The 17,917-nt window shown below is 39.1% G+C and overlaps 1 protein-coding gene across 3 annotated transcripts in view; it reads left to right on the top strand.

The window, feature by feature from the left end:
• Positions 1 to 17,917, top strand: part of LOC123775788 (cytosolic beta-glucosidase) — an 889,125-nt gene that overhangs the window by 863,368 nt on the left and 7,840 nt on the right. The gene's annotated exons all lie outside the window — the stretch shown is intronic.

Genomic DNA, 17,917 nt, shown 5'->3' with positions numbered 1-17,917 from the left:
GGGTTATTGTGATCAGTCAAATTTCAGAAACTCTGATTTTATCTAGTATCTTTATCATTCATGGGAGATCATAAGGGACCGAATAGATCCAGTCTGTCATGTCTACACAGACTATTAGGGGTAGAGCTGGAGGTGTTGTCCATATTTTCCCATCCCTGAGCTTGTCGTCTTTTTGCTGCCCAAACCCATCTTATCCCAAAGAAAAATTTTCTTAGAACAATAGACTTTTAAATAGAATACAGTAACAGGAAGTATTTGTGCCTCTTAAATAGTGACACTTCTGGAATTTAAAGTGGGCTAAAGGGGGATTGACGTGGAGGCAAGAAAGGGGTCTTTTATTGCCACTCAAGTCTATTATGCAAACGACCATTTACATCTGTGCTAACGCAGAAAGACTGGATCTAATCAAGATCTTGTTTCAGTAAGATTTTCAACTTTCTTTGGGAACGTGTAGTACAGAACACACAGAACAGAGAGAAGAGAGAAGACTTGAAAAGGCAAATAGGGTGCTACTTACCTGCTCTGGTGGCCAACTCGGTCATGGTGTTCATGTATAATGACTCTTTAATTCAAGACCTAATAAAGATAATGAAGATGATGATTTAAAGCATCCTAACCTCATGGAGTAGGAACTGTGATGGATACCTTCCATTTTCCTGAAACACTCTAGTTCTTCCAGTAGGCACAACTTTAGACGGTGCACTCTGCTGTCTGCTCTGTGTGGGAGGAGCCGTAGCCATACCGATTTCCACAGTTCCTTTTATGGGTTGCATTGTGTCTCCTCGAAATTTACATGTTGAAGTCTGAACCCTCCTGCTACCTCAAAATGTGACTTTATTTGAAAATAAGATCATTGCTTATCTAATTAGCTAAGTTAAATGAGGTCACAGCAAAGTAAGATGGGCCTTTAATGCAATATAACTGGTGTTTTTATAAAAAGGGGAAAATAAGGACACAGAGACAGATAGACACACACAGGAAGAATGCCATATGAAGATTAGAGCTATACTCTCATAAGTCAATGAAATACCAGAAGTTAGAAGAGGCCTACAACAGACCCTACCCTAGAGTCTTCACAAGGAATATGGCCATGTTGCCACCTTATTCTTGAACTTTTCACCTCCAGAACTGTAAGACAATAAATTTCTGTTGTTTAAACTACTCTGTTTGTGGTGCTTTGTTACAATAGTCCTAGGAAACTAGGATAGTACCCTTCAGAACACATCCTCCACCAGGTGATACTTTTTAAGACAAGAGCAATTCGGCAATGGGCTAATCCTTATAATATTCACTGGTTTGACCATACAAAAGCTTAATGGATTTGGAGATCCTAGTGCCAAAAGAGGAACACCTGAAACAAAGTACAAACCCTGATTCTCTTGAAATAGAAGCTGATTCTTTCCCTCAGCCATTTCATGCTTCTTATGCAGCTGTACCAACAGGCAGAGAAAGGTCACTGTATCTGCAGGCATGATTGGATCTGGGCCATCAGATTGTTGCTATCAAAGAGTACATGGAGGACCATAGATGGAACATAGCCTGTCTTCTAGACCCCTCTAAATAATCCTTTCCCAAAGTACTAACGAATGGAAAACTGAATCAATCACACACACACACACACTCTCTCTCTCTCTCTCTTTCTCTCTCTCTCCCTAAAAGACCCCTAGGGAAGCAAAATTATGGGAATGAAGGCTCAGGTCGCCACTTCTCCAGCCAAGGTGCTGCCACAAGCTATGAGGGACCAGAAGTGTATAGTAGGAGATGATAGTGTTGATTGACCAATTAGGCCTCATGACCAGCTGCTAAAGCATGAGTCAATGTTAGGATTTTTTTACTTTTTCTCTTCTTCTACTACATATTTTATATGATGATCAGTGGCTAATGTTTAAAGTTTCAGGTAGAAGAATGAAAGAATCCACATCACTCCCCACGATAATACAGAAGTGACTTTGTTTGTGTCCTGTGTTTATGCCGTAAGTTTTGTAATGGATGAAGAACAAGACTAGTTTTCAAGACACCAAAGGAATTGACTGTGCTAATCATAATCCCCTTATGTCTTTATTTATTTATTTTTTATTATGTTACGTTAGTCACCATATAGTACATCATTCGTTTTTGATGTAGTGTTGCATGATTCATTGTTTGCGTATAACACCCAGTGCTCCATGTAATACATGCCCTCCTTAATACCCATCACTGGGCTAAACCATCCCCCACCCCTCCTCCCCTCTAAAATCCTCAGTTTGTTTCCCAGAGTCCATAGTCCCTCATGGTTCATGTCACCCTCTGATTCCACCCCCTGGCCACTCTTCCCTTCCTTCTCCTAATGTCCTCCGTGCTATTCCTTATGTTCCACAAATAAGTGAAACCATATGCTAATTGTCTTTCTCCGCTTGACTTATTTCACTTAGCATAATCTCCTCCAGTTCCATCCATGTTGATGCAAATGTTGGGTAATCATCCTTTCTGGTGGCTGAGTGATATTCCATTATATATACGGACCACATCTTCTTTATCCATTCGTCTGTTGAAGAGCATCTCTGCTTCTTCCACAGTTTGGCTATTGTGTACATTGCTGCTATGAACATTGGGTTGCATGTGGCCCTTCTTTCACTACATCTGTATCTTTGGGGCAAATACCCAGTAATGCGATTGCTGAGTCATAGGTGTAGCTCTATTTCTAACTTTTTGAGGAATCTTCACACTGTTTTCCAAAGTGGCTGCTTCAGGTTGCATTCCCACCAACAGTATAAGAGGGATTCCCTTTCTCCACAACCTCTACAACATTCGTTGTTTCTTGCCTTGTCAATTTTTGCCATTCTAACTGGTGTAAGGTGGTATCTCAGTGTGGTTTTGATTTGAATTTCCCTGATGGCTAATGATGTTGAACATGTTTTCATGTGTCTGTTAGCCATTTGTATGTCCTCTTTGGAAAAGTGTCTGTTCATGTCTTCTGCCCATTTTTTGACTTGATTGTTAAAATGTCTATGCTGCCCAGAGCAATCTATACTTTCAACACCATCCTGACCAAAATACCAAAGCCATTTTCCAAAGTGCTGGAACAAACAATCCTAAAATTCATATGGACCCAGAAAAGACCCTGAATCACCAAGGACTCGACCATTCTCTTACACCATACACAAAGATAAAATCTAAGTGGATGAAAGATCTCAATGTGAGATAGGAATTCATCAAAATCATAGAGGAGAACATAGGCATTAACCTCTTCCACATTGACCACAGCAACTTCTTTCAAGACACGTCTCCAAAGGCAAGGGAAACAAGAGCAAAAATGAACTTTTGGGACTTCATCAAGATAAAGAGCTTCTGCACAGCAAAGGAAACAGTCAACAAAACTAAGAAGCAACCCACGAAATGGGAGAAGATATTTGCAAATGACTCCAGATAAAGGGCTGGTACCCAAGATCTATAAAGAACTTCTCAAACTCAACACCACTTATGTCTTTAGATCCGCTTGCTACTCTTTCCCACCCTGCTCTTTGCCTCAGGAGGCTGACTTATAAACACTGCATCATTGGATTCTCATCTCCAGGTTCTTGTTGGGGTCATCTTCTATGGTTCTCTAAAATGAAACAGAAATTGTAAGAACTAACTTGATTACCTCTCCCTGGGACAAAAATTTGCCTTTGAGTATAATGCTATAAGACAATGGAGTCCATTATTAATTAAACTCAATGTTTTAGTAGAATATAAGTTGGAAAGAAGACTCTGAGTAGGGAGTAGTACAGATGTTTTCCACTGATTTTCATTTTTCCAGTAGGATCCTTTCTCCCACTGTTACTACATTCAGATTTTCCTGGCAGAGCTCTTTTCAGTAAAAATATTGGAGGATTCTGTTCTGTACATCTGTAGCTGAGAAAGTAGCTGGAGCAGACAATAAACCCTATGTGAAAGGTGATGTTGAAGAGAAAATGGTCCAAACCCATTTACACAACTATGCCATCACGCTTCTAAAAAACATTTTTTTGTAGAGTTTTGTGCTCTATTTTTTTCCTACGTGTATTGAGGTACAATTTACATACAACAAAATGTCTTCTTTTTCGATGCACAGTTGTACACATTTTGACAAACCTATATAGTCAGGATACCACACAAAAATCAAGTTGTAGAATATTTCTGTCACCCCAAAACGTTCCTTTGTGTCCTTTTGTAGAACATCCCCTCTCATCACTCTTAGCCCTTGACAGCCTCTGATGTAAGGTATGTCCTACCTCTGCCTTTTTCAGAATGCTATGGAAGGGAGGTCATACAGTATTGCAGCCATGTGAGTCTGGCTTCTTTTGTTTAGCATACTGCTTTTTGAGAATTATCTATTGTTTCAAGTTTTAGTACTTCATTCCTTTTTATAGCTGAAGAAAATACTTATTATAGTATTTTATTGCATCATACACTACAATTTATATCCAAATTATATCCACACTTCGGTGGATATTTGAGCTGTTTCAAGTTGTTGACAATTGTGAATAAAGCTACTGTATACATTTACATTTAGGTTTTGTATAGACATGTATTTTCATTTTTCTTTGGTGAATACCAGAGAATGTATTAATGGGTTGTATGATTAAGTATATATTTAACTTCATAAGAAACTATCAGACTGTGTTATAAGAAGCTATACCATTTTGAAGTTGCACCAGCTATATATTTGAGTTCCAGTTTCTCCATATCATTACTGATGTTTGTTATTGGCATGTTTTAAATTTTAATAATTGTGTACTGGTTCTAATCTACATTACTCTAATAGTTAATGCTGTTAAACATCTTCTCATATGTTTGTCATCTATATATCTTCTCAAGTGAGCTGTAGGTTTAACTACTTTGCCTATTTTTTATTGGGTTGTTTCCTTATTATTGAGTTTTGAGCGTTCTTCATATATTCTGGTTATTATTCTCTTTATCAATTGTTGCCTTTTAAAATATATATGTAACTAATTCACTTATATAACATTGTAACCCCAAAGAAAGAATCACCTCCTAACTCTTTTACTGCCTTTTGAGGATCACTCATTCCCAACAATTATACTTCTCCCTCAAAATTTTAATCTTAAAATTTTGATCATGGGTTGCTTTAAAGGTTGTATGAAAACTATACACTCTCTCCCCCTTAAAAACCTGTACATGTACAAATATTTGCATATCCTTTTCAGAGTCCACAAGATACCTACTCCTGAATTTGCACATGGACCATGAATCATGGACCCCTGGTTAGAAACTTACGTGCGCACTCTGTTAATGTCAGGTTGGATCACTATAATTACCTTCTTTCTCTATCTTAGGTGAATATAAGCACTGGATGATGCTGGATAAGTCATGCAACTGTACAAATCAATGCACTAAAGATATACTTCCACCCATTTTTGCAAGGTCTGGACAGCTACACAATATTTTTTTTTCATTAGTCTCTTTAGTTCTATTTTTAATTCCCACAGAAGCCAGTTGGCAAATATTCTTTATCACCTATATCCCCTTCATTCTGTGCAGAGCATCCTGCTACCTACTCCCCAGAAAAATAGAACAAATCAGGTGTATATAAGTTCCTCCACTTAATTTAAATATACACATGTGCACATCCTTTCTTCCCTTGAATCTCAGAAAGAGATGGGACTTTCCTCCAGCCAATGCTAATCCTTCCTTTGGTGCTCTTAATCCTACTCTATCCTAGACTCCATTTTTGCAAATGGCTCCTCCACCTATATTATTCATGTCTCTCTCTCTAATTGCTGTTTATTCTCAAGATTTCATCATATTTTGTGTTTTTTTTTTCCGTTTGGAAAGAGAAAAAAAGCTCCCTCAACAGTGTAGCCCACTTCTCATCCCTCCCCATACTCTACCTATTCATTTCCCTTGTTTTACAGCCAAGCTGAGAGAAATATGTTACATTCACTGTCTCCAATGGTTCCATTTCTCACATCACTACAAACTCTATAGCATCCCCAACACTCCATTGAAATTGCTTTTTACAAGTAATAAATAACTTTACACATGGTCTAATTACAAAAAAATGAATTGGTTATTTTCAATTATTATACTTGTCCTCTGGGAAATATTTGCTATTGTTGACTATTTCCTGAAACTCATTTCTGTCTTGTCTTCTGTAGCAATATTCTCTCCAAACTTCTGTTAGTGTCTAACTATTTGTTACGGGTCTCTGACCTCTTGTCCTAACAAACACTATTGTGACAGTGACCCTTAGGTCTCTCTGTTAAGCCTTTTTTTGTTATCACTCTACACAGTTTCTGAATGACCAAACTGCATAATATTTTCAACTACTACCTACCTACTTATAAATCGATGAACCACAACTCTTGACCTCATGCCAGATCACTTTTAGGAATTTTCCTTAAAAAAAAAAAAAGGAGGCAGTCTTTTCATAAGCTAATTGAACCCAACCAGTCCCAAGTGAATGTCATCATTGTTAACCCTCCCCAAACTGTTCTGAGATTTACTCCCTCCCTCTTATTCCTATCTCAGTGATTATCCCTACCATTTCCCTTGTTGCCCAAGCAGAAACCTGAGAGTCACACTAAATTATTTTCCATTTCTGAGTAGTGACTCGTCAATTGTGCATTTATCTATGCAATAAATTCTTATGAAGTGTATACCACGTGCCAGACACTCTGCCAGCCCTTTGCCAGGTTGAATTAGACATTATCTTTGCTCTCAAACTGCTTACATTTTAATGTTGCAGAGGCTACATGCTGCATTCAATGAGAGCTTAAAGGAATGGCTCTCTAATCAGACTGAGGTGGGGATATCAAAAAAACTTGCCAGAGGCAACCCTTGCATTGAATGATAAAGGATCAATGGTAATTAGCTAAAGAAAGAAGAGAACAATAATCTAAGAAGCAGCCGCCTATTGCAAGGCTTGATAATATGGTTCTTGCTTCCTAAGTCATTCATAACCCTTTCACTTCCTCTCCAGATACACTGCTAGAAGCTTAAATACAGCCAGCCACCATATTTTTCACCAATAAAATTAAAAAGGTCTTAACAGCTCTCATTGGCCTCTAGTATTACCTTCATCCAATCCATCTTCCACATGGCTGCTGGAGGGGTCTTTCTAAAGTGCCACTCTGAGCATATCTCTCTTATACTTAAAATCAATCAATAACCCCCAATTTTCAAATTGTAGCCAAAGACATATGATTTAGCTTCTCACCACCTTACAGGTTTAATGAGTTACTCTTGCTGGACACTCGACTAACCAGTTTACTGACTGCGCCAATGTTCTTGCTAACTTTTGATCCTTTGCAGATGCATATGTTAGTTCCTCCTCCTAAGATTTGCTTCTTTCTTCTTGGGTGACAGATACTCGCTTACAAGCAAGTGTACTTCATCAAGACTCATTTGAATGGCATATCCTTAGATGCTCAGGTAGACTTAAGCACCAGTGTTTCTATGGTCCACAGCAACATACGCATATATTCATTACAGCGTATGTCACATTGTATTATACCTGTTTACTTGTCTATTTCCCCAATCAGACTTGGAATGTCTTGAGGGAAAGAAAAATGTATTATTCATCTCCATATCCTCAGCGCTCAACATAGTCCCTAGCATATTCATAGGTGCTGAAAATATTTATTATGTGAGCATTAATTAATTAATTATTATTAGACACTTCCATTGATTAATGAGGGAGATTTCTTTTGTGAAATGGAGAATATTTCTCTCCTACAACCCTAAAGAGTCAACAAATACTTTCCAAGCTCTGGCTCTATGGTAGACACTGTACCAGGCACTGGTAGTTTACAGGTGAAAAATACAGGGGCGCCTGGGTGGCTCAGCCGTTAAGCGTCTGCCTTCAGCTCAGGGCGTGATCCCGGCGTTATGGGATCGAGCCCCACATCAGGCTCCTCCACTAGGAGCCTGCTTCTTCTTCTCCCACTCCCCCTGCTTGTGTTCCCTCTCTCCCTGTCTCTGTCAAATAAATAAATAAAATCTTAAAAAAAAAAAAAGGTGAAAAATACAGTCCCTCCTTTCCATGGGGCTTATATTCTATGAGGAAATGAAAACAGACAACTACGAAAGAGAATCGTTACGCAATACCATAAGGGAAATAAAGAAGACTATGAGAAATGGGGATCAGAGGACATTAAACCTACTTCTGGATTGTTAAATTTCTAGAGCAAATGACAGTTAAGCTGGGACCTGGAAAATAGGTAGGAGGACAGGACAGATATTCCAGGGAGTGGGAATTTCATATGAATGTCCTGGGTAGGCAGAAAGGTAGAGCCAAGCCACCACGGAATTGAAAGATCTGTCTGGATGGACCCATAGTAATTCAGGGAGAGTTGGTAGGAGGTAAGATTGTGAAGGGTTCTAAAATCTCCCAGGGTTTAAAGAATGAAACAGAAAAGACCAGGCTACATTAAGGAAGATCACACTGGCTGCAAAATGGAGGCTGGCTTGGAGGAAGGCAGGAATGAAGACCGAGAGATCAGAAAAGAGGCTGTTTCAATCATGTGGGCAGGAGACGGTGGTGGCATTATGGGAATTCTGTCACCTCCACCATTTTTTACAACTGTGCCCTGTGACCATGAATTGAGGAAGCTGCTGTGCATTGAAGGGCCTCTAACATCCTGCCTCCCTCACTGAGAAATGAGAAGAAAGCTGTGGATCAAAGGCAAAGGAGCCCCTATATCTGGCTTCATCTGAATGCCTATTTATTTATTTAGAGTTTTTATATGAATTCTAGTTAGTTAACATCAGTGTGATATGGGTGTCAGGTGTACAATATAGTGATTCAACACTCCCATACAGCAGCCGTGCTCAGCACAGCAAGTGCCCTCATTAGTCCCCATCACCTATTTCACCCATCCCTCTACCCACCTCCCCTCTGGTAACCAGCAGTTTGTTCCTTGTACTTAAGAGTCTTTTACTTGGTTTGTCTCTCTCTTTTTTTCCACTTTATTAATTTCCTTTGTTTCTTAAGTTCCACATATGAGTGAAATCATGTGGTATTTGTCTTTCTCTGACGGACTTCCTTTACTTAGCATTGTTCTAGCCCCATCCATGTCATTGCAAATGCAAAACTTCATTCTTTTTTATGGCTGAGTAATATTCCTATAAACATATATAGTAATATAGTATATATATATGAATATAGTAATATAGTATATATATATAGTAATATAGTTACATGTATAGGAATATAGTAATATATTCTATATATAGTAATATTCCTATAAATATTACTATATTACTATATATACTCTATACATGTACCACTATATCTCTCATATATATAGAGATATCTCTCTCTCTCTCTCTCTCTCTCTCTCTCTCTCTCTCTATATATATATATATATATATATATATGTACACCACCTCTTCTTTATCCCTTCGTCAGTCAATGGACACTTGCACTGTTTCCTTAATTCGGCTGTTGTTGATAATGTGTGACACAAACCTGAACAAGACAAGGTGTGAGGGGCTGGAGCTCAGAAATGGTGACAGATTGGTGATTAGTCCTTGCCCAGCCACACCACAGAAACAAGAGTAGGCCACAGACTATCGTATGAAACAACAACCATGAAAGTATGTTTCACAGGCGAGAGAAAATTGTTCTCCACAGGCAGCTGAATAGCTACTGAGATGACTGGCAATAAAATATGAGTCTTTTCAATTGGACAAAAGTTAAATTCAATAAGGATGCAGGGGCGCCTGGGTAGTGCAGTCATTAAGCGTCTGCCTTCGGCTCAGGGAGTGATCCCAGCGCTCTGGGATGGAGCCCCACAGCAGGCTCATCCGCTGGGAGCCTGCTTCTTCCTCTCCCACTCCCCCTGCTTGTGTCCCTCTCTTGCTGGCTATCTCTATCTCTGTCAAATAAATAAATAAAATCTTAAAAAAAAAATAAGGAGGCAATATAAAATCAAAAAGAGGCTTCTGTTCACATACTTCCTGGTTATGAAATGGATGAAAAATGAGGCTACTCTGGCTTTACGTCACAGGCTCGTGTGGGCATTCAGGCTGGGTTCAGACTCTTCCAAGTTGCTGTGGTCATTTCGTTTTCTTAGACTTTGGCTTCAAGTCCTTCTTCATTTAAAGAAAAGGCACCCTGGGTGGGGGGTTAGAATCTCAGCGTGTGAGACTGGATGTTTTCTACCATACTCTTCTCTCAAAATAAACAGCTACAGTCAGGAAGAACTCCCCCAGATTTCCCCAGTGAGCCCCATATTTTCACACCTCTCAGTGGAACTTCCACTTGGCTTCATAATTGCAGGAAAAAATTCAGTGTACATTAAGCACCTTCGTTCTCTAGTACAACCCATCCTTTGCCATAAATATTGGGCCTGTATCATGAAAATGAGAGGTTCTTCTCTTCTGTATTACCAACTATAAAAATACATTTTGCTGGCATAGGCTTCTCATAAGCTCCCAGTCACTCAATTAGATGTTAAAAATACGGCATGAAATCTTAAATCATATTAACTCCAAATGAATAGCAAAATATATATCATAGTCCATATTCCACGTGGAAGGTCTATGGCAAGTTCTGCCTCGCTCACCTTTTTAGATATCTCTCCAGCCCGTTCACCTTCCTCTATGCCAATGGCCACGACCATAGTTCAAGCCACTGCTAGCTCTCAGTCAGAGGCTGTAATTGAATCCATCCCCAATGATTCTGCCTGCAGTCTTGCCCCATCCAATCCATCCTTCACACTGCAGCTGGAGTGATACTTCGAGAATGCAAAATGAATGAATCTTGTCAGTTCCCTACTTAACACTCATCAAATGTTTCCCAGTGCCATTAAGATAAAGTCCAAGCCCTTCAGAATGCCCTTTGTGGCCTGGCATCCTGCCTTTCTTTCTTGCCTAATCTCACCCTCTTCTCCTTCCCACTTTATGTTCAAATTAAGAAATGCGTACTTTTCCAGTTCTTAAGCATAATTTTACTCCTACTTACTGAACTCTTTGTGGCCATTTGTTTTTCATTTTAAATATCATTCATCAAAACTTTTCTACCTTTTAATAAACAACACCAAGTGTCCCACCTATGAGTTCATATTAAATCTTGCACCTTACTATCACATTTTCTCACATGTAATGATTTAACTGCCTATTCTCCTGCCATACTGTAAACTGTCAAAGAAGTGATCTTTCTGATCTTGTTCGCCATTATATTCCCAACACCTAGTGCAACTGACATATCAGTTTGTTGAATGGATGGATGGCTGGATGGCTGGATAGATGGATGGATGGTTGATTGGATGGGTGGATGAATGGATGGATGGATGGATAGATGGATGGATGGTTGAGGATAAGCCTGTAAAGAGCTTGATAAACAAAGTGGACACAGGTTTATATCTCCTCTATAAAGAGGAGAAGTTAAAAAAAAAAAACCTCGTACCATATCACTGCTGTAAAGATTAAATGAGTATTTATAATATGTAAAGCATTTAGAACTGTGCCCAGCATGTTTAAACACTGCTCCAAAAGAAAGCTAGCTATTATTAATATTAATAATGGTATATTCTCAAGAAACATGACAAATAAATGAATGGATTAACAAAGATTATTCAGTAGTAAAATCTAGGTAAGTTCTCTCTGACATCTCTGTCTAGCCCTTAATTACAAACAACATTTGAGACTTCCTGACAATACGCAGCATCTGTGGTCCCAAGTCACCCACATTCAGCAGGCAGTAATAGAGTACAATGAAGCACTTTCTGCCCTAGCATCCAAGTTCAACCCTTATAACGGGAGCTGTTTTTGTCAAATTCCCAACCTCTTGGACTCTGGATTTTGCCTGTGTTCTGAGATCTATGACATCTTCTTGCTCCCCACTCTCTTACCTGACCTTCTGGTCTTTGGTCCCTTGCCTTCCTATACTGGTGGTACCTGATTAATTGGGCTCTGCTTCTGACCCTTCCTTGTTTGGCTTATACCCAGGATGGGTCAATGGCTTTAAGGACATGCCCCTGGGCAGTGCACTGCGCCAAGACACACAGGAGAGGAATGCTGCAGTGGTTGGTCTGCATTAGCATAATTATCTCCTGAATCTACTTTCAACCAATTCATATTCTGTCTCAAACCAACCTATTTTTGACCTTCTCTTTATTTTTATTACTTCCTTACAAGTTGCCCTTTCAACCTGATGTTGTTGCTTTTTAAGGCTTTGATTAGCATTCTTCTAATGGGACATTTCCTTGGAAAAATGTATGGCTTGGTCCAAGATCCCCCTTACCAATGAGCATACTTCTGCACTGCCCTAACTGGGTATAAACCAGAGGTGATATACAGAATATTTAATACCTGATCAAACAGAGGCAATGAGGAATCAAAATGAATGTTGGCAAGAGGACTGGAGGAAGATCCTGGAAGTTCTCCATACTATGTCAAGCATTAATTCTCCAGTAGTTGTGTCTAAGGGTAAAGACTGCGGATGTGGGGAAGCAGTTACTTACCAAGGAGTATGAAAGCATTCCAATATTTAGCAACCACTAGAGTATACCTCAAAATTTTATCTAGGCTTGTGTTTTCTAATTCAAGCCTATTTTTTTTTTCATGCTCCACAAAGCATTGTCCATTAGACTAATCCTAAACTCAGGCACTAGGAGACAGAATTTCTCACAAAGACAACTTTTACAAGTGTATTGGCTTTAGTTGTCCCATATGAAAATTGCTAAAAGCAAAATCATCCCCAAAGTTACTATGTTTTTTGGGGGGATGGCATTGTTCAAGAAACCTCAGATTCGTGACTTTTTAACCCTATAAGCCTTTGAAACTTCATGAATAACAAATAAACTAGGAGGGTTGTACATTCCTCAGGAAAAGTATCTTTTTAAAGTCAACTGCAAATAAAGTCATGATGAATACTAGGGATCCTCTTAGGAAAAGATAGGGAGATTGTCTAATAAAAAAGTAGACTCCACTGCCAGAAACAGAGTCCTTGCTATTTAACTTATGTTATAGGCCAGCAATTTGTATGTAATTCTCATTCTTCCTTTTTCTAAGATAAAGATTTTTTTGTAGCTACCCTGTTCCTTTACCACTACTGTATACTGGCTGAAGGGAATAGATAACTTATCTTTCAGCTAATAGTCACTAGACTAGAAAGTTCACATCTGGATCTGATAGTGAGGAGTGGACATTACTCAGATATGATATACTTTAAGGTAGATTCTAAAATAAATGGTATTTGGGGTTACTGGCTGTGGATGAGGGACGACTAGACTCTATTAAAATGTGGATATGAAGAATGATACGCATGGGTGCTCGCTAGCCTAAGGAGGACCAGAAATTGTTGATTGGTGAATTCAATAGAGGCCAGAGAAGCTACAAATATGCTTTCCCAGCTTCCCTTGCAACGAGGGTGAGCCATATGACACACTTCCGAACAAAAAGATGTGAAGCTGAGGTAATGTGTGAAAGCTTTTACTTTCTGATGAAATGAGCAGTCATCACTGATAAGTTACCTTATCCCATTTGTCCTAACTTTAAGGTAGACATGAGATTTGGTGATGTGGTGTCTCTCTGATAACCGTGACAAACAAACAAAAAACCCCAAGAGATTCAAAGAGTTGCAAGCGCTGACACTATTATGCTGTTGAACACATGTCAGCAATCATCAGCCTCCTGATTCTTGAGTGAAAAAGAGTTACTTGTATTAGTTTACACCACTGTTGATTGAGTTTGCCGGTGTTTGCTGCTGAAAACATCCTTACTAACAGAGTCCTTTGTAATGCAATTAAGGTCTCTAACATCATTACCCAAGTGAAAACAATGGTGAATTTTGCACTGCACATTTTTATCTTTTCTTAGGTCAACATCTCTGTTTCCTCATGTCCATGTGGGATATCTGTTCTCTGCTATGAAATCTGTCAGGGTACAATTTTGTAACAACCCCAACTGCGCAAACAGTACAAGGGCCAGATGGCTATTATGATACATCAATCTTTCCAGAAGCAAATCTTATAATAACAAATTTAGAACCCCCAAAAAATTATCAGAAGAAAACTAAACATATTTGAAGTAGTAATTAGACATGAATCAACAATAAAAAATTCACAGAACTCAAGCTAGCATTTCCAAGCACTATGCCCATGATAGATATTGCTGATGATTACAGTGTATTTTCTCACAGATACCACCTAATACTCGAGAATCCTTCATAATGGCAAGTTCTTGGAACTGGCACATAATGTGAAACCTATTTGTACCTCCAACGACTGCATAGTTGCATTATATAGTATGGTTCACAATCCAACCAAAAATCCATGCTCACCGGAAATTGATAATATTTTGGGGGGAGGGAGGTTGGAGGGTACCAAGTGTTTCAATTTTGTTTTGTACCCCCTCCTATTTCCCTTAAGTCCTAATTGACTACCTTGTCAGGACGATACATAGAATCTCATTGAATTATTAAAAGCCCCATTATTATGACCTTGTACCAGTCACTATAGCTAGTAAACAATCTACGCCCTTTGTATTGGTCATCAATCGCTTTGATCCCTGTCCCTTTATCGTTGCATCTGAACATTTGAAACTTGATCAAAACTGGTCTTACTGCGAAAAGATGCCTCCCCTACCTCTACAAAAGATTATTTATCTGTCCTTTTGGACAAATGGCAGCTGTCAATGAAAGGAATTTGTTTCTAGATAGAGCTTTTGAAAGACAACCTCTCCTCTATATAGGAAATGAGATCCTGGCTTGAGTGACTTTCCATTTTCTACTTCAAGTCTATCTGGCCACCTAAAGGATAGATACAAAGGAGTAAGGATATTAGGAGTTAATGCTTAACACTTTCCTGCCAGGTACATGGAATGTTCTCCTTGATCTGGGCTGTATTGAAAGGGTGCTAAAAAGATACTGCAGAAGATACCCAAATAGAGAGAGATGCTATCGGGAAACTCAGGCAATTGCTGTTTGGTGACTTGAAAGGAAAGGATTACATATGAGAAGAGCAAACGAGAAAGCACAAAGAAAAGAAAATATGGGCAGCGGGGAACAATACAAGGCATAAAATTAAGTTGAATAACTTTTAACATTTTAGAAATAAACATATATATATGTATATATATATATGAGATAAATAATCTAAGAAAAGCGAGCTTCTGCTAAAAAAGACTGGAAGTACAAGAAATGTAAGAAATGTGAAAAATATAGCAACGTTGACATAAAATCAGCTGGTGTCAGTGAGAAAGAATGGGCATGGAAATTCCAGCTCCTCATGACAAAATGGCATGATCTTTAAAAATAACTGTAATTTCTCTCATTGTAGGTGACGCTGTGAGCCCTCCCCCAAGGGAGGAAAAAAACTGCATGAGGAAAAGACAGTAAACAAAGAAAGGAGGATATTTTGATTTTGTATTCAGTCATTCAATTGTTCAAAAATTTAGTGAGTTTCTACTAATGCTAGGCACTGTTCTGGGTGACGAGAGTACATCGGTTAGCAAAAGCCTCAAAACCACTGCCCTCCCGGAGCTTACATTTCTAGTGCAGGATAGAAGTGATATACAGTAAGGAAACGCAGAGACAATACCCTTCTATATTGTATAATTGTGTAAAATTAAGCCTAAGTATCAACAGCTGTTCAGACACCACAGACCTACAGTCCGATGAAATCAGCGTAAGAGATAAGTTATATATTTGCATATGCATATTGCCTTGCCTATTTTATGAGTCTGCATCCCTTCCTCTAAGAAACCATGGCTTGGTAGAAGCTCAATTTCCCAATCAGGAGGTGTACATTGGACTAGGCAGGCTTGCATGTTGTTCCCCCTGACCGTGGTCTTTAGGTCAAGGAGGGTTAAACCTATAAAAGAAGAGAGTGATAAAGCAAGGTGTGGCACTAGAAAAATCTCAGAGAAATTAGTAAAAAAATTAAAGGCTAAAGCATTCAGAGATAAACCTTCTTTAGTGGTGAAAAAAATTAGTATAATGATGAGTTAAGAAGTTACATTTTCAGGCAGGGGCTGCTGTTTCAGGCCATCTGTCCATCCATCCATCCATCCATCCATCCATCCGTCCATCTGTCCATCCATCCATCCACCAACCCATTCATGTGTTGCAGGAAGAGTGCTGCAGAGACACAGGCAAATTTATCCTCACTAGGAAAGAGGTGCCTTGATAAAAGTTGGCTTGCAAAATCGTATTCAAATCCCATGGAGTTTATTCTGTTGGCTTTGTCGATGGAGCTGATTCTTGGGGGGAGGGGGTGGAACTGCGACACCGCCATATTCGTCTTCAGCCCAGCCTTTTTTTCTCATTCTGTGCATTGTTTAACACATAGGCTTTGGTGTCCACTTTCCCGAAGTTGCTAGATATCTCTGTCCATGATAGACAAAGTCAAGCCAAAATCCTACAAAGAGAAATTTGCCTGCTGTCAGAGATCTGACATCTTTTTGCATGAATGATGTAGGAAAGATTCCATAAAGCATTAAAGCAATCCCTGAGAGATTTACATTGCATACAATCGGTCTTACATAGACATATATCTTGGAAGTCCACTTCTTGACGTTTCCTCCTTAAGACAAAAATTAAATAATGACTCTCTGTAAAAACATTAAAGGTCTCCTTTACTAGGGAAAAAAATGAGCAAAATTAAAGGACACTTTTTAAGCTTAACTTATGTTTAGCCCACCTTGAATTCCTTTGACACATTTCTAGGTCTACCCTAAGAGCAGTAGGAGAGATTCCTTAAACTAGAGATTTATAACATATGACAACTCAACCCAGATCCTTATGAAACTAGAAGTGAGTCAGCAACATTATAACTGCTTGAAATTCAGGGCATTTCAGAGTGAGGGGGAGAAATCTTCAAGAATTTCACAGAGAATGTTTTACTCTGAAAAATTGCTGAGAATTCTACAGAGGGAAAGTGGTGCCTGAGTTTTTATTTTCCATGGCTAGGTGGTAAATGAACCAAGGCTTTGGGAGCTGGGATCAGACAGCTGACGACAAGAAGGGCCATAGCAGTGGGATGTCTAGTTGCTTCCACACAACCTTTCCTAAAAAAGTGGTTAACCTCAGGGGATCCCATCCCCTTCAAGAAGACCACTTCTAATCCTTCATGCAGGCTATAGGCCCTTAATTAAGTGGCTCCTGCCTGACTAGACACACATGTCACTTGCTCAGGTTTTCTACTCCTCCATAACTATCACCGAACTGATGTTCTCTCGTTTCCTCAATGGATCATGCTTTACTTCTAATTATTATTGGGATGATCCTTGATGGATTCATAATATAAAACAAATAACTATTACACATCATCACAATAAAAATAGAGTCTCCATGTGTTGAATACCTACTCAGTGTCAGACACGAGTCTTATGCTTATCTTTTGCTAGTTTTCACCAAAACCCTGCAAAGCAGGTTATCTATCTTTTTAAGTTCAGGAACCTGCATTTTGAGAGGATAGATCATTGGTCTAAGGTAACACTGGTAATATGTGGGAGACATGTAGTTTTAGTATAGGTCTGTGGGGTGTCCGAGCACACTATCTTCCCATCCTTCTTCCCCTAATTAACTCATCTTTGATTTTCAAGACCCAATACATTACAACCAAGTCTAGAAAGGTTTCCTCTGATGCCCTCTGCGCCTAAAAGAAAAACAGGTGCTTCCCTTGCCATTTGAAAGCAATTAAAACCACTGGTTTGCTTGTCTCTCTTGCCCTCTCTGATTATGTGTAACAACCGGCACACTTTCTTCTCAGTAGCGTCTTTACCTTGCATATGGTAGGGGTTCGAAAGATGTTCCCCACCCATGGCCAACCATAAATAAATGAATGGTTGAATAGGTGTCGCATGATGATTCAGGAACCAGGTGAAGCCAGGAAAGAGCTATCTTAAGCCTTTGCCAGTCAGCACTTTCTGAAGGTCCCCTTACTTTCATAGTTTGCTGTGAACACTAACTGGAATGACTAGATGTAGCTAAAAACCCAGGACTTTT

Source organism: Ursus americanus, chromosome 8, assembly GCF_024610735.1.
Source record: "Ursus americanus isolate L20-20 chromosome 8, mUrsAme1.1.p, whole genome shotgun sequence".
NCBI classification, from domain to species: Eukaryota; Metazoa; Chordata; class Mammalia; order Carnivora; family Ursidae; genus Ursus; species Ursus americanus.
The sequence above is the reverse complement of the archived record's forward strand: the minus strand, read 5'-3'. Positions and strand labels throughout refer to the sequence as shown.